The sequence below is a fragment of the Notamacropus eugenii genome, chromosome X (genome assembly GCF_028372415.1).
Source record: "Notamacropus eugenii isolate mMacEug1 chromosome X, mMacEug1.pri_v2, whole genome shotgun sequence".
Lineage (NCBI taxonomy): Eukaryota > Metazoa > Chordata > Mammalia > Diprotodontia > Macropodidae > Notamacropus > Notamacropus eugenii.
In genome coordinates, this window is record NC_092879.1 from 2,447,322 (window position 1) to 2,466,926 (window position 19,605).

The 19,605-nt window shown below is 40.6% G+C and overlaps 1 pseudogene; it reads right to left on the bottom strand.

Moving 5' to 3' along the window:
* Nucleotides 1-2,528: 2,528 nt before the first annotated feature.
* Nucleotides 2,529-19,605, bottom strand: part of LOC140515323 (CCR4-NOT transcription complex subunit 7 pseudogene) — a 154,952-nt pseudogene continuing 137,875 nt past the window's right edge.

A 19,605-nucleotide genomic window follows, 5' to 3' on the forward strand; every position in this document is an offset into this window, starting at 1 on the left:
CCCTGAAGATTTTTCCTAGGCAGTTCATTGATGGCTTCTTCAATTTCTTTTCCTGAGATGGGGTTGTTCATGTATTCAAATTTCTCTTCTCTCAATCTTGGCAATTTCTGTTTCTTAAAATACTCATCCATCTCATTTAAATTGTCGAATTCATGGGCATAAATTTGGGCAAAGTTATTTCTAGTTACTGTTTTAATTTCCTCCTCACTGGAGGTGAGTTCACCCCTTTCATTTTTGATGCTAATAATATGATTTTCTTCTTTCTTTTTATAATCAAATTGACCAAAGTTTTATCAACTTTATTACATTTTTCATAACACTTTTTCAGAATATTGGTTTTATTTATTAATTCAATAGCTTTCTTAATTTAAATTTTATTAATCTCTCCTTTGATTTTCAGTATTTCTAATTTCGTATTTACTTGGGAGTTTTTAATTTTTTCTTTTTCTAGCTTTTTCAGCTGCATGCCCAAGTACTTCCCACTCCTTCTTTAGGATTAGATTACTTAGTTTCCAGTTGATTTTTGGTTTATCTTTCCATGGTCTTTTATTACATATAATTTTTATTCCATTATGATCTGAGAAGGATGCATTGACTATCTTTGCCTTTCTGCACTGGATTGTGAGATTTTTATGTCCTAGTACATGGTCTGTTTTTGTATACGTGCCATGTACTGCTGAGAAAATTCCCATTCAGTTTTCTCCAGAGATCTATCATATCTACTTTATCCAGAGTTTTATTTACCTCCTTAACTTCTTTCTTATTTATTGTGAGGTTAGATTTATCAAGTTCAGAGAGGGGGAGGTTGCGGTCCCCCAGTAGTATAGTTTTGCTTTCTGTTTCTTCCTTCAACTCCCCCAACCTCTCCTCTAAGAATCTGGGTGCTATACCACTTGAAACATTCATGTTTAGTAATGATATTGCTTCTTTATATATTGTGCCTTTTAGCAGGATATAGTTTCCTTCCTTATCTCTTTTGATTAGATCTATTTCTGCTTTTGCTTTGTCTGAGATTAGGATTGCTACCGCTGGTTTTCTTACATCAGCTGAAGCACAATATATTCTCCTCCAACCTTTTACCTTCACCCTGTGTGTATCTTCTATTTTCAAATGTGTCTTTCGTAAACAACATATTGTTGGATTATGCCTTTTAATCCATTCTGTTATCCGTCTCCATTGTATGGGAGAGTTTATTCCATTCACATTCACAGTTAAGATTATAATGTGTGTATTTCCCTCTATCCTCTTTCCAACCATTTGTGCTATTAGCTCTCCCGCCTCCCTTCCCCTCGTCAATAGTTTTCACTTTTCACCACCACCTCCTGCAGCCTTCCCTTCCTTTTTTGCCCCCTCCCTTTTGCTCCCCTTTACCTTACTATTTCTTCCCTCCCTTTTAGCTTCCCCTCCCCTTTCTTCCCCCTTCCGCTCCTACTGCCCATAGAGCTACTTAGAATTATATACTTAAGTTTATTTTTCCCTCCTTGAACTAAATCAGATGAGAGTATCTCTCAAACAATGCTCATCTCCCTCTCCTCTTTCCCTCTACTATAATTTTGTACTTCTTCCTGTGATGTAATTTATTATTTTCTGCATCCTCCTTTACACACCTCCTCTTACAATCTCTTCATATGTTTAAATCATATTTTTATTATCACATCATTTACTTTATACCTGTTCCCTCTGTGTGTATCCCTTTGATATTTCATAATAGATGTACAATTCTCAAGATGAACAGGTATCATCTTCCCTCATACGAAAGTAAGCAGTTTGCCAATATTGAGTAGCAAGTTACTGTTTTTCCCCCTGTTTACCTTTTTATGCCTCTCTTGAGACCTATATTTGAAGGTCAAATTTTCTATTAAGTTCTGGCGTTTTTGTCAGCAAGGTCTAGAAATCCCTTACTTCATTGAATGACCATCTCCTTGACTGAAATGTTATGCAGAACTTTGCTGGATAGTTGATCCTTGGTTGTAGTCCCAGCTCCTTTGCCTTATGGAATATTGGATTCCAATTCCTTCGATCTTTTAATGTAGAAGCTGCAAGGTCCTGTGTGATCCTCACTGTAGCTCCTCAATATTTGAATGGTTTCTTTCTGGCTGCCTGTAGTATTTTCTCCTTCACTTGATAATTCTGGAATTTGGCAACACTATTTCTTGGGGTTTTGAGTTTGGGATCTCTTTTGGGAGGTGAATAGTGGCTTCTTTAGGTGACTATTTTGGCCTCTGGATCTAGCACTTCTGGGCAGTTTTCCTTGATGATTTCCTGGAAGATATTGTCCAGAATGTTTCTTTCATCATGGCTTTCTGGCAGTTCAATAATTCTTAAATTTTCTCTCCTGGATCTATTTTCCAGGTGAGTTCTTTTTCCAATTAGTTATTTTACATTTTCTTCTGTCTTTTCATTCTTTAGATTTTGTTTGACAGATTTTTGCTGTCTCATAGAGTCATTAGTTTCTACTTGCCCAATTCTAATTTTTATCAAATTGTTTTCTTCAGTCAAATTTTGCATCTCCTTTTCCATCTGTCTAATTTCTCCTTTTAAGAAATCGTTTTCTCCATTTAGTTTTTGAAATTCCTTTTCCTCTGCCATACATATTTTCTCACAGGTAGATTAGTTAAGAGCCAAGTTTAACTTCAAACTTTCTTTATCAGGATCTGTAGTCAGATTTGTCCTCATCAGAACTTAAAGAAAAAAGAGAAAATGGTCAGACAAGGCAAGCCAAAAAAGACATTGTCCAAAGGACTGATGTAAAGAGTTTCTGATATTTTCCAGAGTCAGTCCTGCTTGCTTGCCCTCTCACGTTTATGTCTGGGTTCCAGTTTTGATTTATCTGCACTGGCAGTGAATCATTCAGGGATTTAACTGGAGATACTATCTACGTACAGGTATGTGTATAGCTGCAAATAAAGCCTTGTTTTTCTTTTCCCATTGTGACTGCCTGCTGGTTTTTCTCCATGTGCGTTCCTTGTGATTAGGAGTCCAGGCATAACATGAAACCAAGCGAAAGCCAAACAGGGGGCCACAATATTTACAATAATCAATGTGATCTTTAAAGAACTTTTCTCTCACTTTGAAAAAGGCCATTTTCCTGAATAAGGAATCAGTTAGTGCCTGGTGCTCTGCTCCTATCCACTCCAACTCTAGCTGCTCACCCTTTTCCTGTGATACACCTTTGAGTTGTTTGCATCGCTTCATTAAATACTTTACATCATGGATGACAAGAACAGAACTATCAGAGGATTTCAAAGAAGCCCAGATTTTCAGGCAAGCGAACATTGATTAAGAATTTGATGAAATAACCTGTAGTAAAGACTGTGAAAAGAAAGAAGCTTAACTCCTTCACAGAGCACTATTTCTAATGTCGTAAGAAATTTTGCAAAATATGATGTCTCAGTTCCTTCTTCCTCTTGTCTGGGGTTGCATGTCGCTCTCTAGAGTCCTGAGCTTAGACGTCCACCTTTAAATTACATTTGAAATTAAAGTGCCTTGTTGAGGTTCTTGGAGAACATTCCCCTTGCTCATTCATTAATGTCAATTCGGTGTACTCGGCTTCTTGCTAGTTTATACCAACCATCAGCATTTTTTTTCAGTTCAGAGCCTGTCAGCCTCCTGTTCAGAGCAACATAATTATACTAGATAACGGGGCATATTTTCTCCTCCTGAGCAAAGTTGCACACTCCAGTCTCAGAAATTCTTTGGCTATGAGGTACAGTGGCTACTGGTAGGGTGGGCAACAGTAAGGGTTTAACGGCCACCAAGCATCAATCAGTATGTACTGGATGAACGATTCATTTCCAGAAATATATTGACTTCCTTATTTTTTACTTAGGCCAGAGTTACTACAGCCCATATGCCTCCTCATCATATTGGAGCGGGGAGGACTTGCCCCCTGCTGGCTGTCTGGAGAAAGAAACAAATAGAGCAGCCACCTGACATTGCCCCTTCCATTCCCTGCTCTTGCATTCCTTCTCACCTATGCCAGCAATGCCTCTGCCATGACCCTCAGGACCATGCTCCTGTCCCACATACCCTCGGATCCTTGACTCATTTCACTTTCTCTGATATGCAGCTCAGAAGGGGCAGTGAGTTGGCCCACTGGTCTCATCGCAAGGACTTGGCAGGACAGAGATCACAGGTAGACAGGCTGGGAGGCCTCCTGTCCTGAGGACGGGAGCAGGTGAGTTTCACTCCCCAAACTTGGTGCCATACACTGCCACTCTCCCTCCTAGGTAACCCAGACCACCCAGTCAAAAACATTGCATGGACTGCCTGTACCTCCCCTCCTCCTGAGTCAGGGAGAGGATGGATGGGAATAGGCTCTGAGAAACTTCCATGCCCTGCATAGAGGCTGGATTAGGGTCATCATTATGCTTTCTAGGGATTCTACATCCCTGTGTGCTTACACAGGGTGTCACTGCTTTTCCTACACCAGTAAACCTGCCACAGGGGCTACACTGGTGCCTAGAGGCATATCCAGAAACATCTTCACATGTTTGTGTCATAGTGCAAAATCCCTACATGCAACTAAGAAGCTCCCCAGAGCCAGCAGTGCTGCCTCCAGGTACTCTGTCCAAGAAAAACTTGATCAAAGGGTCAAAATTTGTACCGAAGACACAGAAAACTAGTCATATGCCCCATATTCCCTTCTCTGGACCCCAGGGCTGCATCTCTAAGACTTAAATGAGATCACTTACATTATAAAGCATTTTGGAAACTTTAAATTACGAAATGAATCACGTAATATTTAAGGATAGGAGATGGGGTAGGGGCACATGGCAAAAAGTTGTAAAGAGTCCCAATCCAGTCCAGGTGTCAGGAGAAAGTTTCTAACAACGAGAGCTGCCCTAAGATGGGATGGACTTCTTTGAAGTGATGCTTTAACCTTCCTTGGTGTTCTTCCAGCAGAGGCTGCATGAACACTTCTCAGGCATGTTATTGGTGGAATTCCTTTTAAGTAGAGGGTTGAACCTGATGGATTCTCATGTTCCTTCCAGCTCTCACTCTGTGGATTCTTTGGTAATGAGGGTTTTGGAACCGCCTCTGACACTTAGCACCTGTGTGTTCAAGGACAATTCACGTCCCTCTCTTAGCCAGTTTTCCCATCTGCCCTGGGTGGTTGTCTGTAAATGTTCAAGTCAGACAGTATGGTCCACAGATCTTTTGCTACCCATATGCCCACCACACATGAAGTCCTGGTGCCAAGGGACATCCTTGACACCACTCTCACATCCCCAATCCTTATGTGGGTACTTGAGTTCTCCCAGAGTTGCTAGGGGCACAGTGTCTGGGCCAGGATACCAGTACTTATGGAATCATGCAGAGGAGTCAGACGGTTCCCTAAATCATAGGCCTTGCTCTCCCTCACACCATCCTCCATCAGCCTTTCCCAGCCATCTACCTATCTCCTAGACCAGTTTTCCTTTGACTCTTGGAACTTTCTTATAAAACTCACCCTAACCACCTAAAATTCTCAATTCCATCTGAAGATATTGCCTGCATTGGTGATTTTGTCAATATCTGCTGATGTTTGTACTTTCTTTCTCCTCCAAACATCATTATTCTCAACTTTAGCAGTGTTCCATCACTATACTTTTCCCCAGGCTCCAACAGAAGAGGAGACAATATGCAAAAGAAAAATGATAATGACTTTGCGTATTCGTATGTATGCGTGTGCACTTTGAATTTTCACACCCCTTCCCCCCTCCACAGGCCCTGATGATAAGTGGAAAAAGGTTGTCATTCAAGGGATGACTTCAGGAGTGGGTTACACTGGCTCATACCTTGGCAACTACGTTCTCTGGCTCCATAAATTTCCTAAGGAAGAAATCCACCTCCAGTTACCTTCTGTCCCAATATGTCCAGGTAAAAAGACCACTCTTCCAGACCCATATTTTTCATGAAGACTTCTGGAGGTGTGTGTGTGTGTGTGTGTGTGTGTGTGTGTGTGTGTGTGTGAGAGAGAGAGAGAGAGAGAGAGAGAGAGAGAGAGAGAGAGAGACAGAGACAGAGACAGAGAGAGAGAGAGAGAGAGAGAGAGAGAGAGAGAGAGAGAGAGAGAGAGAGAGAGAGAGAATTTCTTGGATGTTTACTATGTGCCAAGCAATGTGCTAAACATTGGCCCTGGATTTATCCCAGGGGAGGAGGGGAAGAGGGGAGGCGGTGCGTAAGGCAGTAATAAAAGAGAGAGAATAGGAGAATATGCAAGAGTAAGTCCAGGCAGTTGTGAGGTGAATTATGGCTTGGGACTTGAGGGGGCCATCACAGCCCACCTCATTTTTACAGATGAGGAAATTGAGGCACAAACAGTTAAGTGACTTTCCTAGGGACACATAGCTAGCAGGTGTCAGAGGCAGGGTTACACTCAGGTGTTTCTGATTCCATTTGTCTGTACACAAGTTTGTGGATCTGACCAAGGCCTGTGACACTGTTAGTCTTGGGGGCTTATTGAAAATTATGTCAAAATTTGGCTACCTGGAGAAGTTCATCAATATTTTACGTCAATTTCATGATGGCATGTTTGCCTGTGTTCTGGATAATGGACAAAGCTTTCTTGCCTTCCCAGTCACCAGTGGAGTGAAACAGGGCTGTGTGCTTGCTCCCATGCTTTTTAGCATGATGTTTTCAGCCATGTTGACAAATGCTTTCAATGAGAAAGAACACGGCATCAAGGTCAACTGCCATACTGATGGTACGTTCTTCAATTTGAAAAGGTTACAAGCCAAGACCAAAGTGGAGGGAGTGTTGGTGCATGATTTTCTGTTTACAGATGATTGTGCACTCAGTGCAGCCTCTGAAGCAGAGATGCAACAAAGTATGTATCAATTCTCTGCTGCCTGTGCTAATTTTGGCTTAATAATTAACACCAAAAAAACACAGGTGCTCCATCAGCCACGACCAAATCATCCATGCATGGAACCATCTGTTGCAACAAATGGAGAAGTTTTGAATGCTGTAGATAACTTCACTTACCTTGGTAGTATACTTTCCAGGGACGTACACATTGACAATGAGTTTGATGCACGCATTGCCACAGCTAGCTCAGTGTTTGGGAGGCTTCGAAGAAAGGTTTCGGGGAGAAGAGGTATTAGACTGACTACCAAACTGAAGGTCTACAGAGCCGTTGTGCTGACCTTATTGTTATACGCTTGTGAAACTTGGACAGTCTACCAGAGTCATGCCAGGAAACTGAATCAATTCCATTCGAACTGTCTTAGGAAGATTTTGAGGATTACCTGGCATGGAAAGTTACCAGACACTGAAGTCCTTGCTTGAGCTGACCTGCCAAATATTCAAAGTATGCTTCAGAGAGGGCAACACCGATGGGCTGGCCACATTGTTCGAATGCAAAATGTACCCTTGCCAAAAAGACTATTTTATGGAGAATTTGCATGGGGCAGGCAATCACATGGTGGCCAGAAGAAACGATACAACGACACTCTTAAGGTCTCTCTCAAGAACTTTGGATTTGACTGTGCAACATGGGAGGCACTGGCACAGGACCTCTCGGCATGGCGTGCTCACATAAGAAAAGGTGCTGTCCTTTTCCAGAAAAGCAGAATTGAGACAGCACAAAGCAAACGAAGAATCTGCAAATTTGGGATATCCACCCCAAATATTCAAACGGACTATCTGTGTCCAACATGTAGTAGAGCATTCCAAGCTCCTATTGTTCTGATCAGCCACAGTCGGACACAATGAAACTTCACTTTACAATGCTGATGTCATTTCGGTCCTCTGCAAAGACAAAGGACAACAATCACCACCATTCACTGAACAGCTGGACTGCCTCTTCTTTCTTCACTATTCCATCTCCAATCAGTTACTAATTCGTGTTATTTCAACCTCTTTATTATCTGTGCAGGGTGGGTACCTCGTTTCAACCCCAGTACTACCACAGTTACTTCAAATTGTTCTCCTCTACTAGAAAATCATTATGTTGTAATCCTAACTCACTACTGGATCATTCCAACCATCCACTACACCAACTCTACACTCATGTTGAGCAAAGTTGGAGAAATGGAAAAATGGACATTCAGTGAAATAGAGGACTTTCAAGCATTCCTGATGGAAAGACCAGAGCTGAATATAAAATTTGACTTTGAAGTACAAGAGTCAAGAGAAATACAAAAAAAAGCAAACATAAAAGGGAATTCATAAGGGACTTGCTAAGACTACATTGTTTACATTCCTCCATGTGAAGATGATATTTGTAACTCCTCAGGCCTTTTTCATTAGTAGGATAGTTAGAAGTATACAGAGGGCACAGGAGTGAGTTGAACATGAACAGATAATATGGGAAAAAATAAAGTTAAGGGATGAGAATGGAGTGTACTGGAAGAAAGAGAAGGGGAGAGGCAGAATGGGGTAAATTACCTTACATAAAAGGAGCAAGAAAAAGCTTTTACGGTGGAGGGGAAGAGGGGGGGAATTGAGGGGGAATGAGTGAACCTTATTCTCATGAGAATTGGCTCAAAGAGGGAATACCATACACACTGAATTGGGTATAGAAATCTATCGTACCATATAGGAAAATATGAAGGAAAGAGGATAACAGAAGGTGGTTGGTGTGATAAAAGAGAGGGCAGATTGGGGGAGGGGATAGTCAAAAGTAAAATATTGTTGATGAGGCACAGGGTGAAAAAGGAGAGCAAGAATATAATTAATGGGGAGGGAATAGAATATAAGGAAATTCAGTTATCAACAGTAACTGTGAACAAATTGGAATCAGTTTTCTGTGATAAAGGCCTCATTTCTCAAACATATAGAAAACTGAGTCAATGTATAAAAGTAAGAGCCAATCCCTAATTGATAAATGATAAAAAAAATTATCACTTTTCACATGAACTATTCAAAACTATATAAAGACATATGAAAACTACCTTAAAATTCACAATTGATTGGAGAAAAGTAAATTAAAACAATTATGAAGTACTACCTCATAACTACCAGATTGGCTAATAAGTTAGAAAAGGGAAATGACAAATGCTGGAGGGACTGTGGGCAAAATGAGACATTAATGTACTGCTGGTGGAGTTGTGAACTGATTCAATCATTGTGTAGAGAAATTTGGTGCTATGCCCAATAAAATCAGGCATAACCATTGATCTAGCTAAACCACTTTCAACTCTGCATTCCAAAACGCATTTTTGAAAAAGGAAAACGACCTATATGTATCAAACTATTTATAACCCCTCTTTTTTAGGTGACAAAGTACTGGAGATGGAGGGGATGGGTATCAATTAGCGAATGGTTGTTTTATATGATTGTGATAGAATACTGTAGCAAGCAATGATGATCAAGATGGTCTCAGAAAACCCTAGAAAGATTTAAGTGAACTAATGCAAAGTGAAATGAATAATACAAGGACAACAAGGTACACAGTAACAGCTACATTAGAAGATAGTTAGCTATGAACGATTTAGCTATCCTCAACAATATGAATATTCACGATGACTCTGAAAGACTAATGATTAAAAATGCTATCCATCCCCAGAGAAAGAAGTGAGGGTGTCTGACTGGAGATTAAAGTATACTTTTTAAACTTTATTTCTCTTGAGGGATTTTTTTTGGTCTATGTATTATTTACAATGGGTCTACTATAGAAATATATTTTGCATGACTAAACATGTATCACCTATATCCAATCGCTTGCCTCCTCAATTGTGGGGTGGAGGTTGAGAGGGATGAAGGGAGAGAATTTGAAACTCAAAGTTTTAAAAATGAATGTTAAAAAATTTCTTTACATATAATTGGTGAAATATAAATTACTAAATAAATATTAAAACAACACCAAGAGCACAAGTGGACCATTTCACAGACCCTTTATATAATGTGAATTTACTCAGGGATGTGGAAAAGGGCTGGAGAGAGGCAGGAGGGGACTGTGGAGAGGGGATCTGTACATGGTTCAAGGACGCATGGAAGTTGGGCTCAAAGAAGCAAGAGCAGGAGGAGAAACACATGGCTGGTGGGACCAGTCACATGAGGGCCTGGCTGGAACTGAAAAGAACACACCCCCTCGGGGGGCTGGAGATGGAAAGAGTCAGGAGAGGAGAGGTCACATGCAGTGGGGACCAGGGACAGACACATAATACTCCAACAGGAATGGACAAAAACAAATAAAAAATACTAAAATTCAGGCACCAAACTCCCGGGCAGGTGGGCAGACTGAAAATAAGGATTCCTCTTTCAGCACTGGTGGTCTCAAGCCATGTCCCAATTCTGCAGTGGTGGTGGCCATCTCTTTGCAGGTCTGTTCTTTTGCTTTCACTTGGAGGATTTTTTTTTCAGCTTTTCTTTTGGGAGTGGGGTGTGTGGTAGGTGGCCACAGAGCACCAAGTTGAGGGGCAGGAGAAGAAAAATATCCCAATACTTTAGAGTAGAGTTTACATGGTTTTTTTTGGGAATGCTGATAAAGTCCAATTTGTATAATGTGAATTTACAGAAAGCAACATGTGTCTGTACTCTTTTCTATTCCCATTCAGTTTTCTCCAGAGGTCTTTCATACCTAAGCTTTCTAAAATTCTATTACTCTTCTTAACTTCTTTCTTAATCATTTTATGTTTAGGTTTACCTAGTACTCAGAGGGAAAGGTGAGCTCTCCCAGTAATAAAGTTTGACTATTTCTTCCTATAATTCATTTAACTCTTCTTTTAAGAATCTGAATCTTATGCCATTTTCCAAACATATGTCCACTATTGATCTTACTTCATTGTCTGTTCCTTTGAACAAGAGGTGGTTTCCCTGCTTGTCCCTTTTCATAGGGATATTTGTGCCTTTTCTTTTTCTGATATCATGGTTGCTACCCCTCCAATTTTTACTTTGACTGAGGTATAAGAGCTTCTGCTCCAGCCCCCGACTTTAACTCTCTGGTTATCCCTTGGTTTCAAGTGTGTTTCTTGTTAAAAAACCGAATATATTTTTGGATACTGATTTCTAATCCATTTTGCTGCTTCCATTTTTTGAGTGAGTTCATTCTAATTACACAATTAAGATTACTGACTATGAATTTCCCTCCATCCTATTTTCTTCATTCTCTCCTTCTCTCTCTCTCTCTTTTTATTCTGTCCCTACTGTAATTTCTGTTTTGCAGATGAACGCTGTATTCGTTTATCAGCCTGTCCTTTTATCACCACTTTTTCTTTCTCTTTTCTCATTCTCTTACTTACTTCTACAGTAAAATATATTTTTATGACCAACTGAGTAAGTATATACAGATACAGATATAAACAAAGATGTAGATATTTTCCCTTTTGGAAACAAATTAGATGGAGCTGAGGTTCAAGTTTTGGCCACTCCCTCCTACCATTTTCACTCCAGGATGAAAGTTTTCCTTGTACATTTATTTTATGTGAAATAGCTCCCCTCATTCTTTCTCTCTTTTCTGTCTTCTCTCTGGTCATCCATATTTCTCCCCTATCCATTTATTTTACATCATCCCAAACTGACTGATTCACTTACCAACCCTTTTTCCATGTAGAATCTGTCTACCTGCTCTAAGAATGATAGTATTCTTAAGAGACATGAGTATCATCTTCCCTTATAAAAAAGTACAGTTTAACCTTTTTGAGTTGCTTATGATTTTTCTTTCACATTTATATATCAATACTTGTTTTGAGTCTTGTATTTGAAAGTCACATTTTTCTCTTCAGCTCTTGTATTTTCATCAGGAATACTTCAAAGGCTTCTATTTCGTTAAATATCCATTGTTTGCCATTGATGTGTTTCCCCAGAGAGTAAGGCTGTATTAACTGGAAAGTTCCAAGAGAGAGCGTCTCCTGCCACAATTATCTTTTCCTCTGTGTACTAATGGCGACTGCTTTACCTTCCTAAAACAAAAAAAAAATACCATTTGTCACATGGCATGGCTCTCAGGAAGGAGGAGACGGAGACGGAGGGATACATAGGATATTATGACATTAGACACAGAAAACACCAATAAAAAGTTTTTAAATGAGGTCAAGAATCTAAATTGTATTGATGGAGAGGTGAGAAGGGAAAAGAAAGGGGTCTTGGACTTACAGAGTGATTCCTTCCACCTCTGCAGCCCGAGGATCAGGGCTTGGCTTGAGACATCCAGTGCTGAAAGCACAGTTTTGGCTCCTCTGCCCATGGAATCCACGCGTCTCTCTTCTGTCCATCCACTCGAGGGTACAATGCGTCTTTCCTCAGTCCATGTGCCGCCTCTCCTCTTCTGTGGGTGGCCATGTCCGGGCTCCACATGTCTGTACCCTGCCTTCTCTTCCTCTCAGTTCTGGTCAGTACATCATGTGGCTGGCCTAGAGACACACTAGCTGAGGGAGGGGGCTTCAGGTGCATCTTTCACCTGAGGTGGGACCCGAGCTGACCAGGCTCACAGGTTCCTGAGGGTAGGCTGCTGTGTCTGGGGGCAGGGGGCAGCAGTTGAACTCAGCTTGGGGTTGTGGAGGGTCATTCCCTTTACAGAAACCGGGAGGGGGAGGACAAAGAGGGGAAGGGGAGGTCGAAAAAGGGCTTTCCTGGGCCCCACAAAAGGGAAGAAAGCACAGGAGCTGCAGCAGTCTCTGCAAATCAGCAGCCCCTGAATGGGGCGTGCCTTCCTCCTATTCCCCAGAGCAGAGGAGGAAAGGGGAGAGGGCCTGGGGAACGGGCGGGGCTCAGCCTCTTTTCTCCAGGCAGGAGGAGACCAAGACCAGGCCAGATTGGGAGGGACAGCACAGCACCCAGGGAAGCAGCGCCTCTGCTCCTGCTGTTTGTGTGTGGGTGCCCCAGTCTAAATCCTGTGTCATATAAACTGGACAAGATGCAGCCACCCTCTCCTTTCTGCCTCAGTCTCCTCTACCACGCGACTTCATACATTTCTTTCTAAAACTCTTTCATATTTGGGGCTTTGTTCTCTCTAACACCAGCCCCCTGCCATTCGTGAACTGGAGGACATGGTCACCCACAAAAGAGGACAGGCGACACATGGACTGAGGAAAGACACATAGTACCTTCGAGTGAATTGGCATAGTGGAGAGACACCTGGAATTTGAGTCAAAAGACCTAGACTAGGGGAACCGCTGGCCTCAAGGCCACATATAGCCTTTTGACTGAGTTCAAGTTTTACAGAACAAATCCTTTTACTACAGTATTTGCTCTGTGGAGTTTCGATTTAGTGAAAGGGTCACACTTGAGGACCTAGAGGGCCACATGTGGCCTTGAGGGAGGCTGCAGGTTCCCCACCTCTGACTTACACTAAAGTTCTGCCCTACCCACTGGGTCACCACAGGCAAACCACTTAACCTCTCTAAACCACAATTTTCATATCTGTAAAATAGTGGTGATAATAATACCTAGGGTAAGTGAATTACAGTGTGGTTGTACAGTCCAAAGGTGCTGTTTCCAGGGGACTTTTCAAACTATGATACCCCATAGAAGTGTTGATCATTGCTATCATTATTATCACTCCCAGTCATCTCTTAGTCTTTTTGATGGAGTTTACATTTCATGTTATTGATTCTTTTCTATTTAATGTTCTTCAGATCACTGCACAGAATTACTGTCTATTCTATCTCAATCAAAGTACTGGAATGGGAACTCACCTGCTGCGGGCTCCAGGAATACATCTTTGGGACAATTCTAGGAGACAACACTGTGGTGTCCCATGTTCTTCATGCTGTTCCCACGTGGTTTTCAGGTCTTCCCCTAGGTTTGCGTATGTCTTAAACTTTTCATCCCGGCATCTTGGAGATTAGTAACACTTGATGTGCTATTAAAAATATCGTTCTTGAATGTTTATGGATCACTGATATCACTAGGAAATGGGGACGATGGTTTTGTTCCATGACAATGTTCAAGTTCCAGTACAACATATTTTTGAATTCCCAATGATATCCTGAGTTTTCCATTTGTCATATTTCACTTTTGAAAGATATTAAATTTCTGATAGATAATTCCAACCACCGGTTCATGTCTTGCTAAGTGTTCATTAAGTACTAATGTCTTTCACCCTTCAGTGAAGAGTTACTCAGTTTCTCACACTTCCTTCCATCGTCTGTGCTGACTGCAAAATCTGGGCTCCTGAAGCTCAGTCTATAGTTTCTCTTGACAATGACTGGATGTGGGATTTCCTTCACAAACTCCAATTCCTATAAACAAACCCGTATGACAAGCATGTCTTCCATGGTTCTCTGCACACACATTTGTGTATGAATTCCTATGAAATGTCACTATGGAGTGCATTGGGACTGCACTCTTGGATATTTGCTGTTTTATAGACTTCCCCCAGAGACTTTCAGATATACTGGACATATCCAGGGGTTATCTATTTAATTTTTTTAAACTGAATTTTACTATTACCAAATGAAGTGTTCCATTGCTGTGATCCATTAGTATTTCTGTTCATTTTAAAAGTATTTAATATGTGTTTTTAATGAGATGTGTAGATCTCTGTGTTTCATTATTAGGTAGATTTTTGTTAGGATACATTCCAACTCTGTTCTTGTCCATTTGTGGAGTAATAGGAGAGGGACTTTCTACACTAGACCCTGTCTAAGAGGTTGGCTACTTTAAGAAGGCCATCTGCTGGAAGGGGGCCTGGGAAATAGGAAAGCTTCCCCTTGATTTGACAGAAAGAGGGTTCTAAGGGATGGGTGGATCATTCTGCAAAACACAGGTACGGTTGTACCTGAGGGGGTATTGGGGCTACTGTGGTTATGGCCATATAAAACAAGTGCTGTATGGAACTCCACCCAAGTTAGACTTCCTCATGGAAAAGCTTTATAAGCATGCTCAGGAGACACCTGAGACTTTTATTTCACCCAGACAGACTCCCTTTAGGAACAGAGAGAAGGAATTCTCACCAACATACAAGAACTTGATTAAGGTCTTTAACTAGAAGCATCCTCCTGATGTTGTTACCCCAGAAGCGTTCTTCTAGGAACATCACAAAGGGCATCAGTAAAACATTTTTCAGTTAGAGATTAAGTTACTGCTATCACTATAGATGCCCAAAGGCCAGAGTGAGTATACACACACACACACACACACACACACACACACACACACACACACACACATATATACACATATATCTCAAAGGGTATGGAATAAGATTCTGGAAGGTAGAGGAGATTGGATTAAAACCAAGAATTAACTATCCGGTAAAATGGAATGTAATCTTTCTGAAGTGAAATGAACATTCAGTAAAATAGGAGACATTCAAACAAACCTGTTGAAAAGACCAGAGCTAAAGAGAAAAATCTGATTTTCAAATATGCCTCAAGAGAGGCATAAAAAGGTAAACAGGGACGTAAAAATGTGAGTTATTCAATACGGTTAAAGTGTCTTCATCTGTACAGGGTAAGATGATGCTTGTAAGTCTTAAGAACTATTTCACTATTAGGGATGTTAGAAAGAGTATAGACATAGTATAGTATAGTATAGTATAGTATAGTATAGTATAGTATAGTATAGTATAGTATAGTATAGTATAGTATAGTATAGTATAGTATAGTATAGTATAGTGTGGTGTAATGTGGTGTAGCGTGGTTTAGTGTGGTGTACTGTGGTGTAGTGTGGTGTAGTGTAGTATGGTATAGTATAGTACAGTATAGTACAGTATGGATGGAGGCTATGGATATAAATTCACTGGGATGGGATGACATAAAAAATTAAAGGATGAGGAGGGCTGCACTGGGAGAAGAGGGAGGAAGAATGAGAGGAAGAATGGAGTAAATTTTATCACATTTAAAGGTGTAGAAGGCCTATTATGATGGAGGAAAAGAACGGAGGGGGCTGAGAATTGCTTGACCCTCACTCTGAAGGGATATGGCTCAAAGAGGGATTGAGTTGGGGATAGAAGTCTGTCTCATATAGGGTGGATTCATAGGTAATGAAGATGAAATTAAAACAACGATTAGGAGTTATTTTACCCAAACATATGCCAGCAAAACTGACAATCTACGTGAAAATGGACTAATACTTACGAAAATATAAAATGTCAATATTAAAAGAAGAGGAAACAGAAGACTTAAATAACCCTATCTTAAAAGACTTTGAAAGAGGTATAAATCCCCAGGACCAGATGAATTTGAAAAGGAATTCTACTAAGCATTTTAAAGCACTTCCTCCCAGTAATATATCAACTATTTGAAAAAGCAGGTGAAGAATGAGGCCTATCAAATTCCTTTTATGGAACAGATACATTTGTGATACATAAACAATGGTGTAGGGATATACACACACTAATACATAATTGGTAGAGCTGTGAAATGACACATCAGTTTTGGAAAGTCATTTGGAATTAGGCAAAGAAGGTAAGAAAACGAAGACTCCATTATGCCCCAAAGAAGCCAGGAATAAGAAAAAAAGTACCCATGTGTTTCAAAATACTTATAACAGCACTTTTGGTAAGAGCTATGAAATGGAAACAAAGTAGATACTCGTCCCCTGGGAAGGTGCTAGACAAGGTGTGGAACATGAGCATTGTGGAATACTACTACCATGCTTTAAGAAAAAATTTTATGTGTGATGCAGTACAGAGAAGTATGGAAAGATCTTTGTGAATTGATGCAAAGGGAATTAAGCAAAGACAAGAAAACTGTGTGTGTGTGTGTGTGTGTGTGTGTGTGTGTGTGTGTGCGTGTGTGTGGAGAGAGAGAGAGAGAGAGAGAGAGAGAGAGAGAGAGAGAGAGAGAGAGAGAGAGAAACTGCAACTGCAACAATTAAAACAGAAAGAATGACACACAAAAATTTAAAAGTACCTCTAACAAAATGTTAAAGATCAAGTGGGCCTGAAAAGAAAACATGAGAAGACAGCATCACCTTACCCCGTCCAGGAGGCAAGAGGTTCACAAGAGTCATACATTGCACACCTTTTCCTGAATTCATTGATCAGTTGACCTGGCTTTTCTTTTCCTCCCTAAAAGAGAAAATGTTCTTTATTGCATGCCATATATCTCAAGGATGGAGAGAAGGAGGAATAGATGGGATACCCTGGAGATATAAGTAACAGAAAACATCAATAAAAATGTTTTTAAAAAGGTCAGGTATCTCAAGGGTAATAACGGAGGGGAGTAAGGAGGAAAGAAAGGGCTTGGGGTTAGTGATTATCAGTAACAAATCTCAAACTGTACTACGGATCAGTGATTATGAAAACAACTGTCATTGTTGTTTACTCCTGTCTGACTTTTCCTAAACTCACTTTGGGTTTTCTTGGCAAAGATACTGGGATGGTTAACCATTTCCTTGCGCAGCTCATTTCACAGATGAGGAACTGGGGGAATCAGAGTTAAATGGCTTGCTGAAGGTCACATAGCTAGTAAGTGTCTGAGGTTAGGTTTGAACTGAAAGAGATGAGTCTTTCTGTCTTCAGGCCCAGTGGGACACCTAGCTGAGACACTAAGTGGAACTTGTTATTATGTGAGAAGTTAATCAATGGAAAAGATTAAGTATGCAATGTATACAAGGAACCAAATAAAATAACAGTGTTTAATAAATTCAGAGACAGCAAATGTGGGGGTGTGGGGAGGGGAGCACACACTATTTGCTTAAAAAAACATATGGGATAAGGGAAAAGCAGTTTGCAGGGAATTTGATAGGAGATCAACACCTCACACCACCTATTCAATTAAACTATACATGGACACATGAATTAAGTGTAAAAGAGGATGCAACAGCAAGTCAGAGGAGTAAGGAAGAGATTACTTCTCATATCAGTGGATAAGGAAAGACGTTATGAAAAAACAAGCAACAGAGAAAAGTACAGAAAATGAAATGGATGATTCTGCTTCTATAAAGTTGAAATGTTTTTTTTTCCACAAACAGATCAAATTTAGTCAAAATGAGATGCGTGACAGTTAAGTGAAGGAAAACCTCTTTGCAGTAAATTTCTCTAAGGACTGCTGCATATGCAACATATAGAAGGAACTGATTCCAGGTCCTAAGATTAAGATCCATTCTTCAGTTGGTCAAAGGAACAGGAAGTTGTCAAAGGAAGAAATTTAAGCTATCAATATCCAAGCTCCAAATACCTCATAATGAGAGAAGTACACATTAAAACAATCCTCTTCTTTCAACCTGAAGATCATAAAGATTCGCGAGTTCCAGGACAGTCCCCTCTTTCTGTTCCACAATAAAGTACATAGAAACTCCCCCTTTTGTCTGGTTCTAGTTGACAGCAGAACAAAAATAATCATACGATTTAATTAACTGTCACCAAAAAAGGAATGGTAAGGAGAAGGGGAGGGGAAGAATTCCTAGACTGTGCCAAAAGTTTGTGGCCACACGTAGAGACCATGGTATGGACATCACAGGGCTGGCACCTCACTGGAGGAAAAGTAGTAGAAACCCTATCAGGAGGAACCAATGAAAACCTACCAGTTTGGACTGACTCGTCTCAGGTTTTACAGTTTAGTCAGTAACTGATTTTTGAAAGCTCCAGCTTTTAATGCAGGTAGTCCACATTACTTGCAAAAAAAATTTCTGGAAAAAACTAATATTTTGGTCAAGAACCCATGAGTACCCAAACATCCTAAGATGAAGTCATCCAAACCTGAGGGTATTTAACTGATTGGCAGAAATTGACTCAAGATAACCCCATAGTTATTGGCCAACTTCAGGATTTGTTTGATCAGGATCAAACAAATTAACTTAAGATATGTTTGGATAAAGTTGGCAAAAAATTAAATGTCCCAGGTGCGTACTTTTCATAAATGGCTACTCAAAACCACCATATGAGAAACCTCTTGCAACTTGGATTCCTTTAAGGAAACCTTAAATGGAATTAAAAGGAATGGGGGAAGGGTGAAAGAGATTTGTGGCTTCCAGAATGATAGTCAGAATTGTACTGCTCAATTAAAAGAGTAAATCAAGGATTGGCCTGCCTGTAAGACAAGTCACTTCTCCCAGAAAAGATTTTTACACCCATCCCTGGGAAAGATTTACTCTCCTCTCTCTGAGGATGAGGAAGGCAAGGGGGAGGCAAGTTCCTAGATCAGGAGTGAGGAACCTGTGGCCTCTAGGCCACATGTGGCCCTCTAGGTCCTCAGTTGTGACCCTTTGAATCCAAACTTCATGGGACAAATTTATTCTCCACTGCTGTTCTAGATTATATCCTCTCTCCCAGCCCCAAGGCCAAGCGAAGGATGAGAAGAAGGAAGGATGGAAATGTCCACCTGAGGCGTGGAGGGAGGGAGTGTCCTCAAAGGTTTCTCCATGCTGGTCCCTACCACACCCCAATCCACCCCAAGGTCCCCCAAGCCCCAGACCTTGCACATCTGACATTCTGTGTTCTAAGCTCCCTTCCAACTCTGATATTCTATATGCTAAGGTTTCTTAAAACTATGATGTTCTAAGGTCCATTACATCTCCGATAATCAATATTCTAATGTTCCTTCCTCTGGTGTTCTATGTTCTAAAGTCCCTTCCACTTCTGACATTCTGCATTCTCAGGTCACTTAAAGGTGTGCTATTCTAGATTCTAAACTTACCTCTATCTCTGCTATTCTGTGTTTAAGGTCCATTCCAGCTCTTATTTTCTGTTTTCTAACATTCTTCCCAGCTCTAAAATTTGGTATTCAAAGGTTCCTTCCAGGTCTGCTATTCTATATTCTAATGTTCCTTCCAGTTCTGATATTACATGTG